At 38.7% G+C, this 21,292-nt stretch overlaps 1 protein-coding gene across 5 annotated transcripts in view; it reads right to left on the reverse strand.

Moving 5' to 3' along the window:
* LOC126416405 (minichromosome maintenance domain-containing protein 2-like) overlaps positions 1-21,292 on the reverse strand; it is a 70,921-nt gene that overhangs the window by 42,910 nt on the left and 6,719 nt on the right. The gene's annotated exons all lie outside the window — the stretch shown is intronic.

Consider the following 21,292-nt stretch of genomic DNA (forward strand, 5'->3'; position numbering starts at 1 on the left):
TCTAGTAAGAATACATGGAATAAGACCAGATCCAGAGAGAATCACAATGATTGAAGACTGGTGGGAACTGAAAAATGTGGAACAATTATGGTCTCTCCTGGTGCTGGTTGGATATCGCCATCACAAGAAGGAAGGAACAATGGGCTTAACATCCCATCAACATAAGGTCATTAGACATGGAGCAAAAGCTTGGATTATGTGAAGGATGGGGAACAAATTGGCCACGCCCTTTCAAAGGAACCATCTGGGTTTTTGCCTGGAGCTATTTAGAGACATCACAGAAAACCTAAATTTGGATGGGTGGATGCGGGTTTGATCCGTCGTCCTCCCCTCAATGTGAGTCCTGTGTGCTAACTAGATTTTACCATCACAACATACAAGGTCAACCTACAAACAATCACAGACCATTATCGTTGTTAAAGTAAAAAAGCTAAATGGGTACTGAATAAGGGTCATTCGATGCATTTCAAAATATTAGACAAGCTTTAATGGGTGCATCAATATTAAAACCTCACGTAATGAATGAAACATTGTGAAGGCATTGCTAATTATGCATATAAATTTTTTTTTCATGATTTTCTTTAGATTTCTATTCTTTTTCTTTTGTTCATATGGGCATTTCTAATTGTGATTATGTAACATTTTACTATGGTTTTTAAATGTAAAGATGTAATTGTGATTATTTCGTTTGCCAATGGATAAATATGTTTCTTGCTTTGTACCTGTGTAAAGTTTCTGAAGTTCTCTTTTGGAATATTATTAATTGTGAAAAATGCAGTCAATAACATTTATAAAGGTTTATGTAATTTACGATAACGATATAACATCTATAGACAGGGGACAGCGATAGTGATATCGAGAGTTGAAAGGTTGTTGCGTAGTAGAGGGGATGGTGAATGGCGTGTCTGTAAAGCGTGCGCGGGAAGAATAGTACTGTGTTCCATGAAAAGCATACGTAATTGTATGGACAGTGATACCGAACTATCAGATTGTTAATTCTCTTTACCACTGCGGTATGTAATGCCATCGCCAGCGAACTTTAAGAGCAAATAAACCGGACTGTGAAAGTGCCGCTAACATTACTTTGTTGTGGCCGACACGAACTGTGCCTTTATTCGAATGAACTTTACTGGTATTGGTTTAGGGTGGTGGAACTGTTGTATATCACATTCTGTCAAGCCATGAAAGAAAAGACTAATTAACTGTGCAATATAAATGGCTTTCAGTGACGTTGTCGAAGTTTGAAATGCGAGAACAGAGTGGATATTGTTTACGGTGTGCTTCACATACATGAACAATTCTATGAACTGTGTATTTGTGGCTAAGACTATATGAATGTGACGAACCGTGTAGTTGTGGACGATAGCGTCACGAACAGTGCATAAAGTGTAAAAACGAGCAATGTGTACGTCATGTACTTTGAAAGAGAGGACATGTCAACAACGTTCGTATACTGGCGTCTTGTGGTTTGTTAATCACCACGGGGTTAATGATACAGCTGTGCCAGAACTTTATTTGCGTTTCGCCGGAGAAGATTAACCAGCGGAACTATCTGTATACTGCTCTCATCATCGTAACCCGCCGATATCGTGCTGCCTAACGCAACGCTTCGTATGCAACGAAATGTTAAGGGATTTCGCTGAATGCTATCCCCTGACCTAGAAACTTTCTTTCTCCATTAAAAGTATAAGAATTACAGACTCTGTTTAACTAAATTCTTTGTTTAGTTTGTTTGCTTTCTGCTAACGAAAATAAAATTACAATCAGTGAATTAAAAATTGCCTGATAGTCATTGTTGAAACACCAGTAAATATAAACTTCTTCCTCTCATTAGGACTAATTCTCCTTGCATGTCAAAATTATTGTAGTTATTTTATGTATTGTTATGAGACTAGATCTCCGGGCGGGGACTACTCAAGAGGATGTCGTTATCAGGAGAAAGAAAACTGGCATTCTACGGATCGGAGCGTGGAATGTCAGATCCCTTAATCGGACAGGTAGGTTAGAAAATTTAAAAAGGGAAATGGATAGGTTGAAGTTAGATATAGTGGGAATTAGTGAAGTTCGGTGGCAGGAGGAACAAGACTTCTGGTCAGGTGACTACAGGGTTATAAACACAAAATCAAATAGGGGTAATGCAGGAGTAGGTTTAATAATGAATAGGAAAATAGGAATGCGGGTAAGCTACTACAAACAGCATAGTGAACGCATTATTGTGGCCAAGATAGATACGAAGCCCACACTTACTACAGTAGTACAAGTTTATATGCCAACTGGCTCTGCAGGTAACGAAGAAATTGAAGAAATGTATGATGAAATAAAAGAAATTATTCAGATTGTGAAGGGAGACGAAAATTTAATAGTCATTGGTGACTGGAATTCGAGTGTAGGAAAAGGGAGAGAAGGAAACATAGTAGGTGAATATGGATTGGGGGACAGAAATGAAAGAGGAAGCCGCCTGGTAGAATTTTGCACAGAGCACAATATAATCATAACTAACACTTGGTTTAAGAATCATGAAAGAAGGTTGTATACATGGAAGAACCCTGGAGATACTAAAAGGTATCAGATAGATTATATAATGGTAAGACAGAGATTTAGGAACCAGGTTTTAAATTGTAAGACATTTCCAGGGGCAGATGTGGACTCTGACCACAATCTTTTGGTTATGACCTGTAGATTAAAACTGAAGAAACTGCAAAAAGGTGGGAATTTAAGGAGATGGGACCTGGATAAACTGAAAGAACCAGAGGTTGTACAGAGATTCAGGGAGAGCATAAGGGAGCAATTGATAGGAATGGGGGAAATAAATACAGTAGAAGAAGAATGGGTAGCTTTGAGGGATGAAGTAGTGAAGCCAGCAGAGAATCAAGTAGGTAAAAAGACGAGGGCTAGTAGAAATCCTTGGGTAACAGAAGAAATATTGAATTTAATTGATGAAAGGAGAAAATATAAAAATGCAGTAAGTGAAACAGGCAAAAAGGAATACAAACGTCTCAAAAATGAGATCGACAGGAAGTGCAAAATGGATAAGCAGGGATGGCTAGAGGACAAATGTAAGGATGTAGAGGCCTATCTCACTAGGGGTAAGATAGATACCGCCTACAGGAAAATTAAAGAGACCTTTGGAGATAAGAGAACGACTGGTATGAATATCAAGAGCTCAGATGGAAACCCAGTTCTAAGCAAAGAAGGGAAAGCAGAAAGGTGGAAGGAGTATATAGAGGGTCTATACAAGGGCGATGTACTTGAGGACAATATTATGGAAATGGAAGAGGATGTAGATGAAGATGAAATGGGAGATACGATACTGCGTGAAGAGTTTGACAGAGCACTGAAAGACCTGAGTCGAAACAAGGCCCCCGGAGTAGACAATATTCCATTGGAACTACTGACGGCCGTGGGAGAGCCAGTCCTGACAAAACTCTACCATCTGGTGAGCAAGATGTATGAAACAGGCGAAATACCCTCAGACTTCAAGAAGAATATAATAATTCCAATCCCAAAGAAAGCAGGTGTTGACAGATGTAAAAATTACCGAACTATCAGCTTAATAAGTCACAGCTGCAAAATACTAACGCAAATTCTTTACAGACGAATGGAAAAACTAGTAGAAGCCAACCTCGGGGAAGATCAGTTTGGATTCCGTAGAAACACTGGAACACGTGAGGCAATACTGACCTTACGACTTATCTTAGAAGAAAGATTAAGGAAAGGCAAACCTACGTTTCTAGCATTTGTAGACTTAGAGAAAGCTTTTGACAATGTTGACTGGAATACTCTCTTTCAAATTCTGAAGGTGGCAGGGGTAAAATACAGGGAGCGAAAGGCTATTTACAATTTGTACAGAAACCAGATGGCAGTTATAAGAGTCCAGGGACATGAAAGGGAAGCAGTGGTTGAGAAGGGAGTAAGACAGGGTTGTAGCCTCTCCCCGATGTTGTTCAATCTGTATATTGAGCAAGCAGTAAAGGAAACAAAAGAAAAATACGGGGTAGGTATTAAAATTCATGGAGAAGAAATAAAAACTTTGAGGTTCGCCGATGACATTGTAATTGTGTCAGAGACAGCAAAGGACTTGGAAGAGCAGTTGAATGGAATGGACAGTGTCTTGAAAGGAGGATACAAGATGAACATCAACAAAAGCAAAACAAGGATAATGGAATGTAGTCTAATTAAGTCGGGTGATGCTGAGGGAATTAGATTAGGAAATGAGGCACTTAAAGTAGTAAAGGAGTTTTGCTATTTGGGGAGCAAAATAACTGATGATGGTCGAAGTAGAGAGGATATAAAATGTAGGCTGGCAATGGCAAGGAAAGCGTTTCTGAAGAAGAGAAATTTGTTAACATCCAGTATTGATTTAAGTGTCAGGAAGTCATTTCTGAAAGTATTCGTATGGAGTGTAGCCATGTATGGAAGTGAAACATGGACGATAAATAGTTTGGACAAGAAGAGAATAGAAGCTTTCGAAATGTGGTGCTACAGAAGAATGCTGAAGATTAGATGGGTAGATCACATAACTAATGAGGAGGTATTGAATAGGATTGGGGAGAAGAGAAGTTTGTGGCACAACTTGACCAGAAGAAGGGATCGGTTGGTAGGACACGTTCTGAGGCATCAAGGGATCACCAATTTAGTATTGGAGGGCAGCGTGGAGGGTAAAAATCGTAGAGGGAGAACAAGAGATGAATACACTAAGCAGATTCAGAAGGATGTAGGTTGCAGTAGGTACTGGGAGATGAAAAAGCTTGCACAGGATAGAGTGTCATGGAGAGCTGCATCAAACCGGTCTCAGGACTGAAGACGACAACAACAACATGAGACTAGATATATGACAGTAACTAATAAGAGTATTTTGTCGCGAAATAAGGCTTCACGCGAAAATTACGGCGACTGCCATAATTGCTTGCGTTCTGATCAATAATGTAAAAGCTGCTATTCCCGTATTGGTGCTTTTCCTGACGTGAGCGGGAATTATAAATGTCAGCTGTCAAATCACGTAGTGACTCTTTACCCAGTAATAAAAGTTTTTTGATATTGTATTGCTACGAGTCGTAGTATTAAGAGAGACTGGTTATACTCGAAAGTGGGTAGATGTATGGTGAAACCCCCCCAGTGTTCATGCGATTGTTAACAGTATTGTGTGTGATTCACGAAATTTTGTCACTTTTTCTAATTCTTTTGAAGTTTCAGAGAATATATACGCAATTTTGTCGGTTCAGGTTAATTTCGGAGCAGTTTCTCATGAATATTAGAGTTTCAATTCATAAACAATGTGGGATCGTGACCAATTGAGAAGTATAACAAAGAATGTGGTTTTCCAACTAGAATTTTGGATGACTTCACAGTTCAGAATTTGATAATTATTTTTCCTGTGGGTTGAGGTCATCACAACATTTAAATTAGCAACAGACATTTCAGAATATGGTGTGACATGTGAACTGTTCCACGGTGAATGGGATCTAGAGATACGAGAATATAAAACCATAGCAAGGGTGTATACACCCCGGACAACCGGGAAATCCAGGAAAAACCTGAGAATTTTTTCATCCAGGAGAAAACTGGAAAAAAACCAGGAATTTTTCATTGTTTCAGTTCAATTTTCAGTTAAATTTGTATAATGTTGACTGGTGAGAACTGATACTCTGACAAAGAATTTTACTGTATCTTGCTGCTGCAGCCATAAAACATAAATGGGACAAAAAAATCAAAATAAACTTAAACAAGAGGAAAAAAAACACTTAAAATTATTTAATTGGATAGATTAAAAAAATCTACTCACCAAGTGGTGGCAGAACACATACTTAAAAGACTGTTGTTACTGGCAAGCTTTCAGAGCCAGTGGCTCCTTCTTCAGGCAGAAGGGTTGAAGGGAAGAAAGAAGGGTGAAGGAAAAGTACTGGAGAGGTCTAGGAAAAGGGGTAGATTTCGGGAAAGTCACCCAGAACCGTGGGTCAAGGAAGACTTACTGTATGGGATGAGAAGAAAAGAGTGATTGTTTGGGACTGCATCAGATGTTGTTGTTGTGGTCTTCAGTCCTGAGACTGGTTTGATGCAGCTCTCCATGCTACTCTATCCTGTGCAAGCTTTTTCATCTCCCAGTACCTACTGCAACCTACATCCTTCTGAATCTGCTTAGTGTATTCATCTCTTGGTCTCCCTCTACGATTTTTACCCTCCACGCTGCCCTCCAATACTAAATTGGTACTGCATCAGATGAGATTTGAAAAACTGAGAGCTTAAAAGTGGAAGACTACTGAAACATCATGCATGAGTCAAAAAGAGTGAAAAGCTAAGTGTATTGTACGTAACGGAGATGGGGGCGGTGAAAAACAGACGGGAGGTTTTGAGGATGGACTGCAGGTCAGTTTGAATCACATGGATGAGATCTTGATGGGAGAAGCTGTATGTAGAGGTGTCAGATAGCTGGCGTAGACCTTCAATAACATACTCCTTTTGGTCAAGCACTACAGTGGTAGATCCTTTGTTTGCTGGCAGGATAATGATGGAGTCATCGGCCGATGACTCCATCATTATCCTCCCAGCAGACAAAAGATCAACCACTGTAGTGCTTGACCGAAAGGAGTATGTTAGTGAAGGTCTACGCCAGCTGTCTGACACCTCTACATATATCATCTGCCATCAAGATCCCATCCCTGTGATTCAAACTGATATGCAGTCCCTCCTTAAAACCTCAAACCCCTCACTTGGACTAACACCTCAATCCATAGAACTTCTCATCCCACCCAAACCACGCATCCCACCTTTTACCTTCTTCCTAAGATCCACAAATCCAATCATCCTGGCCATCCTATAGTTGCTGGCTTCAAAGCACCCACCAAAAGTATACCTGCCTTAGATGACCAACACCTGCAACCCTTAGTACAGAGACTCCCGTCCTACATGAACGACACCAACCATTTCCTAGATCGCCTGAAATCCATGGCCATCTCACTCCCACCACACCCCTTGCTTGTAACCATTGATAACATCTCTCTCTACACCAACACACATAGTCTGTCTGCTGCTGAACATTTCCTCAGTCAGCACCCACCTGATTCCAAACCTGTGACATCCTTCCTACTCACCTTAATCAACTTTATACTTATCAACAATTACTTCACCTTTGAGGGGCAGACCTAAAAAGAGATCAGGGGTATTGCCATGGGAACCAGGATGGCACCTTCCTATGCCAACCTTCTCATGAATCACTTGGAGGGGGCTTTCGTGGGATCCATAAGTCTTCAGCCCCTGCTTTGGTTTCGATACATTGATGACATCTTTACCATATGGACTCATGGTGAGGCTGATCTGACAAAATTCCTGGAATCCCTGAATACCTTTTCCCAATTAAATTTCACATGGTCCTATTCCAAATCCCATGTCACTTTTCTTGATGTTGATCTTGTCCTCACTGAAGGCCACATACACACTTCTGTCCCCATTAACACCTACCAACAAACAACAGTACTTACATTTTGCAAGTTGCCATCCTTCCCATGTCAAACGTTCCCTCCCATACAGTCTTGGCATTCAAAGCAAATGCATTTGTTCGGTTGCAGACTCTTTACAGCAATACACCACCACTCTCACTTCAGCCCCCACCACCAGCCTTGTTAAAAAGCGATTTCCCAGGCCATCACATCCAATCCTGGTACTGCTGATCCCTCCACAAAACCGCTTCAGAGTACACCATTGATGACTCATTATTATCCTGGTTCGAAGCGTGTCAATCAGCTACTTCAACAGGGCCATGAATTCCTAAAATCACGCTCTGAAATGAGATCCATTCTGTCTGAAATTTTGCCCACCACATTTAGAACAGCTTTCCATTGCCCTCCCAATCTCCGCAATATTCTTGTCAGACCCTTTGCTTTCTGGATCCATCTCCCTACCCTATGGCTGCTACCCCTGTGATCATCCCCACTGCAAGACTTGCTCTATGCAAACTTCTACCACTACCTATAATAGCCCTGTAACTGGCAAAACATATACTATCAAAGTGAGAGCCACCTATGGAACAACACGTCATATACCAGCTGTTATGTAAACATGAAAGGAAAGCAGTGATTGAGAACGAAGTGAGACAGGGTTGTAGCCTATCTCTGATATTATTCAGTCTGTATACTGAGCAAGCAGTAATGGAAACAAAAGAAAAATTTGGAGAAGGAATTAAAATCCATGGAGAAGAAATAAAAACTTTGAGGTTTGCCGACGACATTGTAATTCTGCCAGAGTCAGCAAAGGACCTGGAAGAGCAGTTGAACGGAATGGACAGTGTCTTGAAAGGGGGATATAAGAAGAATGTCAACAAAAGCAAAATGAGGATACAGGAATGTACTTGAATTAAATGAGGTGATGCTGAAGGAATTAGATTAGGAAATGAGACACTTAAAGTAGTAAAAGAGTTTTGCTATTTGGGGAGCAAAATAACTGATGATGGTAGAAGTAGAGAGGATATAAAATGTAGACTGGCAATGGCAAGGAAAGCATTTCTGAAGAAGAGCAATTTGTTAACGTTGAGTATAGATTTAAGTGTCAGGAAGTCTTTTCTGAAAGTATTTGTGTGGAGTGTAGCCATGTATGGAAGGGAAACATGCATGATAAATAGTTTAGACAAGAGAATAGAAGCTTTTGAAATGTGGTGCTACAGCAGAATGCTGAAGATTAGATTGGTAGATCATGTAACTAATGAGGAGGTACTGAATAGAATTGGGGAGAAGAGGAATTTGTGGCCCAACTTGACTAGAAGAAGGGATTGGTTGGTAGGATACATTCTGAGGGCATCAATGGATCATCAGTTTAGTATTGGAGGGTAGCGTGAAGGGTAAAAATCGTAGAGGGAGACCAAGGCATGAATACACTTATCAGATTCAGAAGGATGTAGGTTGCATTAGTTACCCAGAGAAAAAGAAGCTTGCACAGGATAGAGTAGCATGGAGAGCTGCTTCAAACCCATCTCTGGACAGAAGACCATTACAACAACAACAACAACAACAACAACAACAACATGTAAACACTATTCAGCCTTCTACATCAGCATGACTACAACCAAATTATCAATTAGGATGAATAGGCATAGGCAGAGGGTGTATACTGGCAACTTGCAATGTCCTTTTGCAGAGCATGCTCTAGAACATGACGTTCGTGACCTCGGTGCCTGTTTTACCACATGCGCCACCTGGATTCTGCCCCCAGACACCAGTTTCTCAGAACTCCGCAGGTGGGAACAAGCACTACAGTATGTCCTTGGTTCGCGCCACCCACCTAGCCCTAATTTACATTAATTTCTTCCGTCTCAGCTTTTCTTCCCTGTAACTACTCTTTCCTTCACTCCGTTTTAGTTTTCTACATCTTTCATTGTCTTTCCTGACTATTTTTCACCGCGGCCCCCCCTACCACCTCTGTTATGTACAATGAACTTAGCTTTTCACTCTTTTTAACTTTTGCATGATGATGTAGTAGTATTGCATATTACTCTGTCTTCCACCTTAACACTCAGGTTTTCAAATCTCGTCCAATGCAGTCCCCCAACAATCAGTCTCCCTTCTCATCCTGTATGGTAAGTCTTCCATGACCCATGGTTCTGGGTGACTTTCCCAAAATCTACCCCTTTTCCTAGACCTCTCCAGTCTTTTTCCTTCACCCTTCTCCCTTCCCCGTTGAGCCCTTCCACATGCAGAAGAAGCTATTAGCTCCAAAAGCTTGCCTATCACAACAGTCTTAAGTGTGTGTTCTGCTGCCACTTGGCGAGTAGATTTTTTATCTATCCCATTAAATAATTTTATTAATTATTGCTTGTTTTAATTAAAATAAAACTTAATTGCAAAGGAAATGCGCCATTTACAACAATGAAACACAGTGGGCACAAAAGCGTCTGCCAACAGCAAAACGTGTCAGAGACTTTAGGACAAGGACCATGCAGTTCTTCTTAACCCTTTGACTGCTATGCGCAACACTGGCAGTCGTACCTTGTGTTCTGCATTGGCGCACTGCTCGCCGTGCGCTGAGTGCTGAATGCTTTCGGCGCACTTGCCATGCGCAGTGCTTCCAAAACACTTACTGTTTTTCAGCTTTCTATTTTGTTCTGGTCTTTGGTTCTGGCTTTGGAAGAATTTGGGGGGGGGGGGGGGGGGGAGGGGGGGATTTATTTACAATAATTACACTTCATGTTCATGTGAGGTGCATTTTTAAAAAAAAAATGTATATACAAATAAAGACCTTTACAATAGTGACATACTTCTACATTCTCTCTAAACAAAGTTTAACAGTTTTATATTGATGAAATTGTTTGTGATAAGTTTTGAAGCATGGATAAACACAAAGAGTTACATTAAATTCCTTACAACGGAACTTACTTTGTTTCCTTACACCATTTTGCATGTCTTCTACATTTCCCACTGAACTGGTAAATGTGTTGACACTTGTAGTCTTGTAACATACTCTTGATGTTTAGCACCAATGCTCTCTTGCAACTGATGTAAAAAGGTTACAAAACTTTCTTTAATTACATGGAGATGAAACTTTCCATACTTCATTTTTGTCCCGTATTTCTGGTATAAGCAAAAAGCACTGAACATTGCCATGTCCGAAATATGGAAAAACAATTTCCTGTACCACTTAGACAACTTCCATGTACTTTCCACTGTTTTTATTAGTATATCGCTTGGGCAACTAGTCCTATTGATTTATTGTAATCTATTACCACAATTGGTTTCATTTTCAGATAACCACTCTTCCAATCTCTTTTTGAAGTCAGATGCATTCAGATCTGTGGAACGTGGATAACATCTAGACTTCCTTCTTGTCCTGCAACTTCAGAGCAATTAGGTTTCCTGATTCTGAACATCAGAAGATGAGCCTTCAGGGCTCGAAATGCATAGTGCAGTAAATAAACGCAACTTGTGACTGAAGGCAGTTTGTTCTTCATTTTATGATCAGAATGATATTTCTCCTTTCTTCAGTTTCTCCTCCATTACTGGCATTTCCTTCTGTGTTCACCTAAATGTAACACATGCATTTGTCACTCTATCATACAACCAACAAAATAGATCTGTGCTGGTGTACCAGTTGTCAACAAACATGGTATGTCCTTTCTCCAAGTGAGGTTGGACTAATATGGCTGCTGTAGTTCCAGACACTCCCATACCAAGATTATCAATGTCTGTCTCTGCCCAACATAAATGATAAAATCCAGTATATAATTTGTCTTGCAATCACAAATTACAAAATTTTTAATTCCAAACCTACTTCTCTTTGCTGGAATATATTGCTTTACTTTCAGATGGTCTTTGAACAGCATCAGAGATTCATCTATACAGAGTTTCTCATAATGAAAGAAAGTTTCCTTTAACATTTTCTGAAAATGTTCTACAATAGTCTGAATTTTCGATAAGTAATCCCCATTTAGGGGTGAAGTGTTGTGGTGGAAATGCAGTAAATTCAACAATAAAAAATATTGGTCTCTGGACATTACTTCGGAAAAAATTAGTTGGTTGGTTGGTTGGTTTGGGGAAGGAGACCAGACAGCAAGGTCATCGGTCTCATCGGATTAGGGAAGGACGAGGAAGGAAGTCGGCCGTGCCCTTTGAAAGGAACCGTCCCGGCATTTGCCTGGAGCGATTTAGGGAAATCACGGAAAACCTAAATCAGGATGGCCGGACGCGGGATTGAACCGTCGTCCTCCCGAATGCGAGTCCAGTGTAAAAAATTAGTGTTTCCAGCAAAGGATCTGTCAACCAATATTCGTTCAGTTTTAACTTTTTCACTCTAGCCATCAGAAAAGAAGACACTATAAAAACATACATTTCTGACAAATTTGTGTCACTCCACTTGTTTATTCTAGAATTTGTCTTTAGTTTGCAGGTGGTTGATCGATACATATAATACTTATTTGTTCCATGGCAAACCATTTTAACAATGTCTGTATTTACAAAAAGTCTAAAGAAAAAGAGGCAGCTCTCATTCTCACGTACGTGAGCTTTCATTCCTCATGATGATTCGTTGAACTGATGGCTCTTTGGATTTATGTTTTCATCATTTTCTGTCATCCTTACTGGTCTTCATTTGAAGATATGAGCGTTGAACAGAAGTACCCAGCTGCGGACTTCCTCTCAATGTTGTAGGCTTTGCCCTAGTAATTACAGATTGAGATGAATGAGAATCAACAACATCTGCAGACTGTAAACTATTCATAAGAGAATCTTCTTCATCTGAATCACTGTCTATTGAAGAGCACAGCGATTCTTCAGAGTCACTCTCCATCCGCACCTGTATTATCTCTTCGGAGATGAGGAGCTTTTTACACACCACCACAATACGTAAATTCACTATGCAAACACAAGAGAATAATAGGCGACTGATGTCAGAACCAAGAATAGAGTCTTGCAGAAAGGCACAAAACTACAGTTCGAAAGAAATCACAGTTGTGTCTAAAGCAAATCACTTGTACAAGTGCTGTGAGGGTCTGCCAAAAGAGCTGACATCAGCTTCAAGTGTAGTCATGTTCCACATATTGAAATGCAATTTGTTGTGATTAGAGCAAATGATAAAATGTGGTGAGAGCCCACCAGTAGCGCTGCAAACAGACAGACATCTTATTCAACTGCAACTAAACAATAGGAGAGCGAACATCTCAGAACTTCTACAGCAGTCTGTCACACCCAGGACACAGTGTGCTCAGACTGCTGTAGCAGCCAGCCGCAGTCAAAGGGTTAACAACAAACTGCTTCCAATAAGCGTGACATCTCAACTGTTCACATTAGGTTCATTGGCTCATTTGAACAGTTGCCAGTGGGCTCATGTGCATGTGGAGTTGATCTGCATAGGAGCAATGCCTGCTCCCACTTCTGGCTACTTGAAGTGTGACTGTTAGCCGTATCAGCTGTAGCAACAAGCAGCCAGATGCTACCTGGAAAAAATTTTCTGACACTGTGACGAAGCAAGTCAGGATAATTTTACTTCCCCTCTTGTTTTGCCATTTGCCTCCTTAAATTCGTTTTTTCACTTTTAACCAATTACCATTAACATACATAAATATAATCTGCACTTTCATAAAAGAGAAAGGTTGGCCCTCAGTTTTAAATAATATAACACCAGATCTAATTTTGTACTTAGTTTTATGTATGTAATTGATTTTCTAATTTATTGGGACTATTCCTAGTTAATACTTTCATTGCAGGCTGAAAGTCAGTGATTGTTTCGCAACTTAAATTCTATTGTTGACTTATAAACAAATATAAATTCTATAATAATTATAAACATTTGAGGGAACAATTAAGAGTACTCTTAAAGGATCAATTTGGCTCTATTTGAAAACATGTTAGCAAAGCAAGCCCTTAATTAATTCCAAAGTAATTAACAGTTTTGTTAAAAGTATTGCTTGCGTAACTATATTTGTTAATTTCATGATTTAAACAAATAATACAGCTTAACCCTTGTAGTAAAAAGAACCAATTTTTTGATGTATTCATTTAATTTAATGAGTGATTGTAATTTCTGTAACTTTAACTTCAAACAATGTATAGTTGCAGTACTTGTTATGGTGAGGATGTATAAGGGCCCAATTTTTGGCCTCTAGACAGTCAGTCCATGGCGGAGTTTCAGACAATAAACCTGTATTGGTTAGATCAACAACAATGCATCTGTGAAATAAATGTAAACAATTAGGCTGTGTTTTAAAACAATGACAGTGTCTGTTCCATACATACATTATTAGTCTACAACAACTGTGAAGTGTGTGGTTAGGCTTTTAATGCTTGTAGATGTTCAACAGTAAATTATTGTGGCAGTATGTGGATGTTTGCCTGCAACCTATTAATGAGGCTAACTGAAAGTTAAACAAAACAATAGTGCACTGGCCATATAACTGTGTACTATTGGGGAGGGGGTTGTGAACAGTGAAAGTAAAGAACTGTGAAACACAAATTATCACCTGTCAGCTACATTATTTACAGTAGTCTGTATCGAAAGTACAAACCCCATTTTTCAGCCAGTGTAGCAATACAATTCGTAGACACCAAGGACAATCAACAAAGAAATAAACCAGTCAAACGTCACATTTGGTGCCCTGGGTGAGGACTATTGTATGTGGGCACAATAAAATTTGACAGTGATGTGTGAACTCAAGTGGTTTGCAAACTTTGAGGGTGAAGTGTGAACTCTAGCGGTTTAATGATTTAAATGGAGGAGATGCAACAGCAAATCAGTGCCGGGGTTTCATGGCTTCAGCATGACAGCAGGCAAACAGCGAGTGAGTTCTATGGAAGCAGCCACTGGGCACATGAGCAGCCAATCAGCATGCAGGTGGACACAGCTGACTGTAGGTAAACAAGACACCTCGCTGAGACATATAACTTGCCACAGCCGTGCAGATGATGAATCAGATGAGAACTGCAGCAGCAGCAGAAGAAGAAGAAGAAAAAGAGTGATTAAAGACAAGGTAATTCATTACAGAAGCCATTTTATATTAACCCTTTGACTGCTGGGGATGTGTAAACTTGTCATGCCTTGCCGTTCCCCTGGTGCGCCTGACGTTTATACACGTGGTCTTGTCTCTTCCCCACAGCGCTAACGATGTGTTTGCGCGTCCCGCGCCTCCAGCCTTCCCGCCGCTAGGGACGAGTTTAGGCGCGCTACAGACGTGTACACACGCAAAGCTGTCTTTCCGCCCTCCTCCCTGTTCAGTGGTCTGACTGTATAGTTCGAGAGTGCATATTTGTTTATTGCTGTGTTACATCTTTGCAGAATTCAACGTGGATTCCTGTATTTTTGTTAGTTTTCTTGTTTTCTACGTGAGAAATGTCACTTCGCCGTGGTTGCACAGATAAAGAAATCCTGGATATGCTCACTAAGAGTGACAGTGAGTGTGAATTATCTGACGTAGCTAACAGTGATGAGTCTTCAACAGAATTTCGAAGCTGTAGTCCTCAGCAGAATCTCGAAGCTGTAGTCCGCAACCCTTTACATCAGAGGGGAGATCAAGAATTACCGTTGGCAGTTCCTCTGAATCTGAGGAATCAGAAAGTGACAGAGAAACGGCTCAGAAAAGAGCGCACTTAAGAAACCGATTTCCAACCATTAAACCATAACTTCGATGACTCGAGTTCAGGACACAAATGTCAGTTAGATACTGACCTAAGCATTCTTTCATTTTTTGTGATATTTATGTCTCAAGAACTGTTGCAATTCATTGCAGGTGAAACAAAATCATTTTTATGTTTACACCAGAGAAAATACTACAGAATCTGTGAATTCTCGATTGTCATAGTGAAAAGACACTGGATTTGAGGAAATGTATTGTTTTGTTGCTGTTTGCCTTCTAATGGTGCTAGTTAAGAAGTTAAAATTATGTGATTACAGGTCCAGAAATACACTTTTAAACACACCAGTTTTCAGCGAAATTATGTCCCGAGACCGTTTTTGTCTACTTCTGAGAATGTTACACTTCAGTGATGACTGTGCGAGTACTGGAGGCGACAGTCTATTTAAAATTAGGGTGATTGTTGACAAAGTTCGTAAGACGTTTCGTAATTCATTTCGCCCACATCAAAAGATTTGTATAGATGAAAGTCTCTTGCTGTTCAAAGGACGATTATCTTTTAAGCGATTTATTCCAACCAGGCGAAGTAGACTCGGAATAAAGACATTTGTACTATGTGACTGTCAGAGTGGGTATATTTCAGATTTTATTGTATATACAGGCGCAACAACAGAAATTGGGTTCCACAATTTGGGAAAAAGTGGCGAGGTAGTGGCAACTGTTATGGGACCATATTTGGAACAGTCGTATTCTACATGTCGATAACTGGTACTCCAGTCCGGACCTGTTCCTCTGGCATCACAACAATGGAACAGCCGCATGTGGCACTGTTCGTAAGAATGGGTGCAACATACCAAAACTGCAGAAGAAATTAAAACAAGGAGAAACTGAATTTAGGTCCACTGACCAGGTCCTTGCTATCAAGTGGTGCGATAAAGAGAGAGGTGTACATGTTGACCACAAGTCACACAACACAAATGATTGAAACAGAGAAGACTGACAGAAATACTGGCGAAAAAATAAAGAAACTGCAATTTATTGTAGATTACAATTCGAGTAGGGGTGCAATTGACCATTGTGACATGTTACTCAGCTCAGTGGGATCAGTGCGTAAGACTGTGAAATGGAATAAGAAATATTTTTTTCTCATTCTGGATTTGTGCTTTCTAAATGCTCATGCTCTCCACCGGTCAGTAACAAGGTGAAAAATGGCACTCGCAGAGTTTCACCTTTATCTTGTAAGGGAGATTGTAGAAAAATATGCTGCAGAACGGAGAAAAGCTGGTAGGGGAAGGCACTACGATGACTAGAATCCTCTGCGATTCACAGGGAGACATTTTCCGGCTGTTATCTTGAGTGAACATTCGCAGAAAAGTACGCTAATGCGCAGATGCGTGGTATGCATGAAACAGAAAGTGTGCCGGGAAACTAGATACCAATGCAAAACTTGCAATGTTCCAGTATGTATTGTACGCTGCTTTGAGACTTATACAAAGAAACATTACTAATCATTGGGAACCAAATCTGAGAAAATCTACTGACACTTCTGAATGAATTACTACAGAAAAGGCAAAAAAAGAAATCTATTTTTAACTTTGCCAGAGCTGGTCAAGAAGCCCAGATTGTAAAGAAGGATGGGAAATAGATGCAACAGGTGTAAAATTATTCAAACAAAGCCTGACTTCTTCATAAGTAGCAGTTTACTGGGAAATGAATGGACTTGGTGATTGAGATGGTGCAATATCTGTACCGTGGTAAATGTGATTACACCGAGTATATTGCGCCAGTATAACAAAACCCATATATTAATCTGCGTAAGATATATTTAAATTATTAACACATAACATGGACAGTTATATTCTTTTATCGTTAGTAGTACAAATGTAGATCACATTCGGGCTACTTGTACAAAACATGTTTTCCATTACTGATTTAAACGCCTTTGATCAACGAGAAAACAACATGCCAAAGTTAAATCTCTTTTCTCAGTGTAATTTTTCATGCTACTTTGTCTCTTTTGTTGGCCAATATTGAAAATTAAACTCATTGTTCTGGGAAGGGTGGGGGACTTAAAATTTGCTGTTAGAATGAGACTGTCTTTGAAGCATTAATAGAAAATGGTATTTGAAAAAGAAGTATCTAATATACCCTGCTTTCATCTTTTCATAAAAAGCAACATCGTTTCGACTAATTTTTCGATTATTGGAAGGTAGTAGAGGAATAAAAAATTTTATTCCTTATCTTTGTGCAGTCAATCTATTGCACTCTAAATTTCATTTTCATCATGTGTTCACACTAGTAGATATGCTTAGCCGAAGTTTACAATTTTTTATTTTTTTTTTTTGGGCCTGATATTCGCGCCCAACTTTCATTCCATTTGTACAGCTTGGTATGTTTTACAGAGCATACTTTTTTGGCAAAATTGGAACGAAAATACCACATTTTTGAGGTTTTTACAAAATCTTCAATTTCGCACTTAATTCATTCAGTACTGAAAAATGCTATGGAAATGAAACTTTATATTTAAGAACCTTGTGGTGTTAGGTTACTACATGCCAAGTTTCATGTTCATCATAGCATTAGTTCAGGAGATGCAAGAAGCGAAACTTCGAAATTTTTTCGGGTACCTATTTTTCTGACCGATTTACCTACTATTTTCTGACTCAATATGGCTCGTAAAATTCTTTTCATTATTATTCTTAAGAGAACACTTAAAGTTGTACAAGATGGCCAAATTTTATTTCTTTACAAAACTATTGCCCGAGATATTACAGCCCATTTAATTGTGGTTAACCAAATCTCGCCTGAATTTCTTATAGTTATTGAATCTCAAGTAGGTATTTGTTCTTAAGGTGATCTTTTTCATTATTTGTAACACGTTTATTATGATCAGTGCTGTTTAAACTCGAGGCCTTCTGGAAGGATATTGGAATTTTCTTAATTTGAAATGTAAATTTAGTTTATAGTCTCTTGTAGCAATTTCATTGAAACTTCCCTTCTACCTGTGCTCGTGGGTCCTATTGGGTGATGATGTTATGGCAAATGAACCCACCTGGTTGTGCATGATCGCAGAGGTGCTAATTTAAAATTTCTTGTTCTTAATTTGATTTTGGATTCTTTTGGAAAAAGGTTTACAATCAAGACATAAATAATTTCATTGTAAGTTATGGGTAAAGTAACCCTTTGAAATAAACGTTTATTGAACTTTATTTAATTGTGATTGATGTTTGAAATATTATCTCCATTAACTTGTTGTGGCCTGGCCCTCCCAACCAACAGCTAATTATGCTGATGCCAAAGTGGCGCCATGCATTTTATTGGGTAGGAGGTGCCTGTTACTGGAAAGCAGTAGGAGGTGAGGAGTAGAGGTATGGGACAGATTTAGCATCTGCACTTACCAGAATGACTCATTGGTATAGGATTGGGAACAGGATCGGAGTAGGAATGAACAAGGATATAGTGTAGGTTGGGTGGGTGGCAGAACACTACTTTGGATGCTGTGGGTAATATTTTGGGTAGGGTATCCCTCAGCTCAGGGTACATCAAGAGGTAGTCAAAGCCCTGGTGAAGGATGTGGTTGAGCTTTTCAAGGTCAGGATGATACTGGCGAAAAGGTATGCTGGTAGGTGGCTGGTCTGGTCTTCTCTATCATATCAATAGATTGCTGGGGAGAGTACACTTAGCCTTTATTATTTTCAATTTTTATTTAATCTAAAATATTCTATTTTGGTAACTGAATCTTTGATGAGTACTATTTTCATGTAAGACAATGGAAGTCAAGAATATCTGAAGCCAGTGCTGACAAAATTTGTGAAAAATCTCTTATTTGTATTTTGATTCAGTGATGATAAGGTTTGTGAATACTGAGATGAAGCCACAGACTGTGAATTGTTAAAAGACTGTGTTTAAAAAACTGTAAGTACGCAAAGTAACCAAATTTGTATATCAGCAGTAAGGAAAATGTTTCTAAAATGAATTCACTAGTATTTGTGCAACTATTTGAGCATAAATATAACATCATTTGTTCAGTGTAAAGTAAAATGGAATTTAGTCACCTACAAGGAAGTGTACTTTCAATAAAAATGTGCCACATTGAAGTCCTGCAGGCTAAAATAAGGAAAATCAAAATGATATGAGCAATATTGCTTATAATAATATTAATGGAAGAAAAATATGGCGATCAAAGTAATATAATGTTGTAAATAACTAAAGTTTTGTCTGTAACATGAACTAGGTTAAAATATTTTTGATGACTGCTATGGAATGTCATGCTGTGGTCTTTTTTTCGTATTAAAGCAAAACAGGGATTGGATGTCCAATTAATGAAGGATTACATAATAAAGTTGTGATATGAAGTAATGATGGAATAATGAATTGATGAAGTATTGTAAGATATCTGAAGTGGCAAAAAGTAATGAAGTATTTGAAGTCATAATTGGAAGTATGAGAAATGTGACATAATGAAAGAACAGTTGAGAAAGTTGTTTGATACCCTGTCTTTGTAACAGTTCGAATTTTTAAGGACATTTCTTCAATTTGTAAATAAATAATTTAATGGTATAACAGATATGAGGAATGATAAAAGACTATGCACAGGAGAGTATAACCTTTTCTGTACTAAAAAAATCTGAGCAAGGTGTGATCAAAAAGTAATGGGAATTTTTTTCTTTTTGCAGGCTGTATACATCTGATTTTAAGAAAAAAGAAAATCTTGTTGGTACATATATTTCTGATGTATGTTTGCACTTTCATCTGTTTTGAATATTTAGTTTATTGTTGACAGTCGAAAAGACTGTGTGTTTACGAGCGCTTGGCCAATTTTTACTTTTGAAAAGGATGGATCAAAGAATGTGCATTACGTTTTGCTTGAAAATTGAATAAACTGCAGCACTGCATTCAAAATGTTGAATGTGGCTTTGGGAAATTCTACTAAGAGTAAGACAAGAGTTTACGAATGGTATATAAGCTTCAAAGAAGGCCAAGAAGATGCTGAACATAACCACCTCCCTGGATGCCCTTGCACATCAATTAATGATGACAATGTGAAAGAATTGAAGAAAGTGGTTCTGGAAAATTGCCAGATCACTATCAGAGAGAGAGAGAGAGAGAGAGAGAGAGAGAGAGAGAGACAGAGAGATTGCTGTTGATGTCAACATAGCCTTTGGCTTACGCTTAGCAATTGTTTCATAAATTTTGTGCATGAAACGTGTAGCAGTAAAGTTTGTTCCAAAATTGTTGAATTTTGACCAAAAATGACGTCATGTAGACACTGCTCAGGAACTGCTGAATGGAACTGACATTGATCCAGAACTTCTAAATATGGTTAAAAGTGATGAATAAGCATGGGTATATGGGTGCAAATGGGTTAGTGCATCATGAGTTCTTGCCTTCTGGTCATACTCTCAAAAAGGAACACTACCTGGAAGTTATGCACTATTTGTATGAAGCAATCAGGAGAATATGCCCAGAATTGTGGAAAAACACTCATGTGAATAGCGTCACAATAATGCTCCCACTCACACCTCAATTGTTATTCATGATTTTCTGGCAGAAAAACAATATTTTTAAGTTGCCTCAGTCACAATATCTGCCAGACTTGGTCCATGCAACTTCTCTCTATTCACACAGTTCGGAGAAACATGAAAGGATGTCATTTTGCCACCATTGGTGAGAAAAACAGAATCACCGAAGGAGCTGAACTCCATAACGCAAACTAATTTCCAGAAGTGCTTCCAAGATTGGAAAAATCACTGGCACAAGCTTATTATACCTGAAGGGGGATTACTTTGAAGGGGACAAAGTTGATGTCTCTAAATAAATAAAGATACTTTAAGAACAACAAAAATTCCCATTACTTTTTGATCACATCTCATATGGTGAAAGGCAACATTTAAAACCTATTATAAAGTTAAGGCAGTGTAGTTGAAAACAATTTTCTAGTTTTATGAAAGCAATGGTAATATTGAAAGGATAGAAAAGTTATTTAAAAATGGTAAAGGAAAATCTAGTCTGTCTTACAGTTCATTAAATATATTCTACTGCAAATTTGATTTTCACAATGCTATTATGTATATTTCTCATATGATGTGAATCTATTGTTTATATTTTTGGTATTAATAATTTCAAGTAACACTAAGAAAAAATTATTGTTAATCAATTAGTTTCAACAAATGAGAAAAATATGTACATGATCAGACAAGAATGAACAATGAAAATGCTATAGTTCTTGAGCAAGTAAAGATAGACAATTTT

The sequence above is a fragment of the Schistocerca serialis genome, chromosome 8, assembly GCF_023864345.2.
Source record: "Schistocerca serialis cubense isolate TAMUIC-IGC-003099 chromosome 8, iqSchSeri2.2, whole genome shotgun sequence".
NCBI classification, from domain to species: domain Eukaryota; kingdom Metazoa; phylum Arthropoda; class Insecta; order Orthoptera; family Acrididae; genus Schistocerca; species Schistocerca serialis.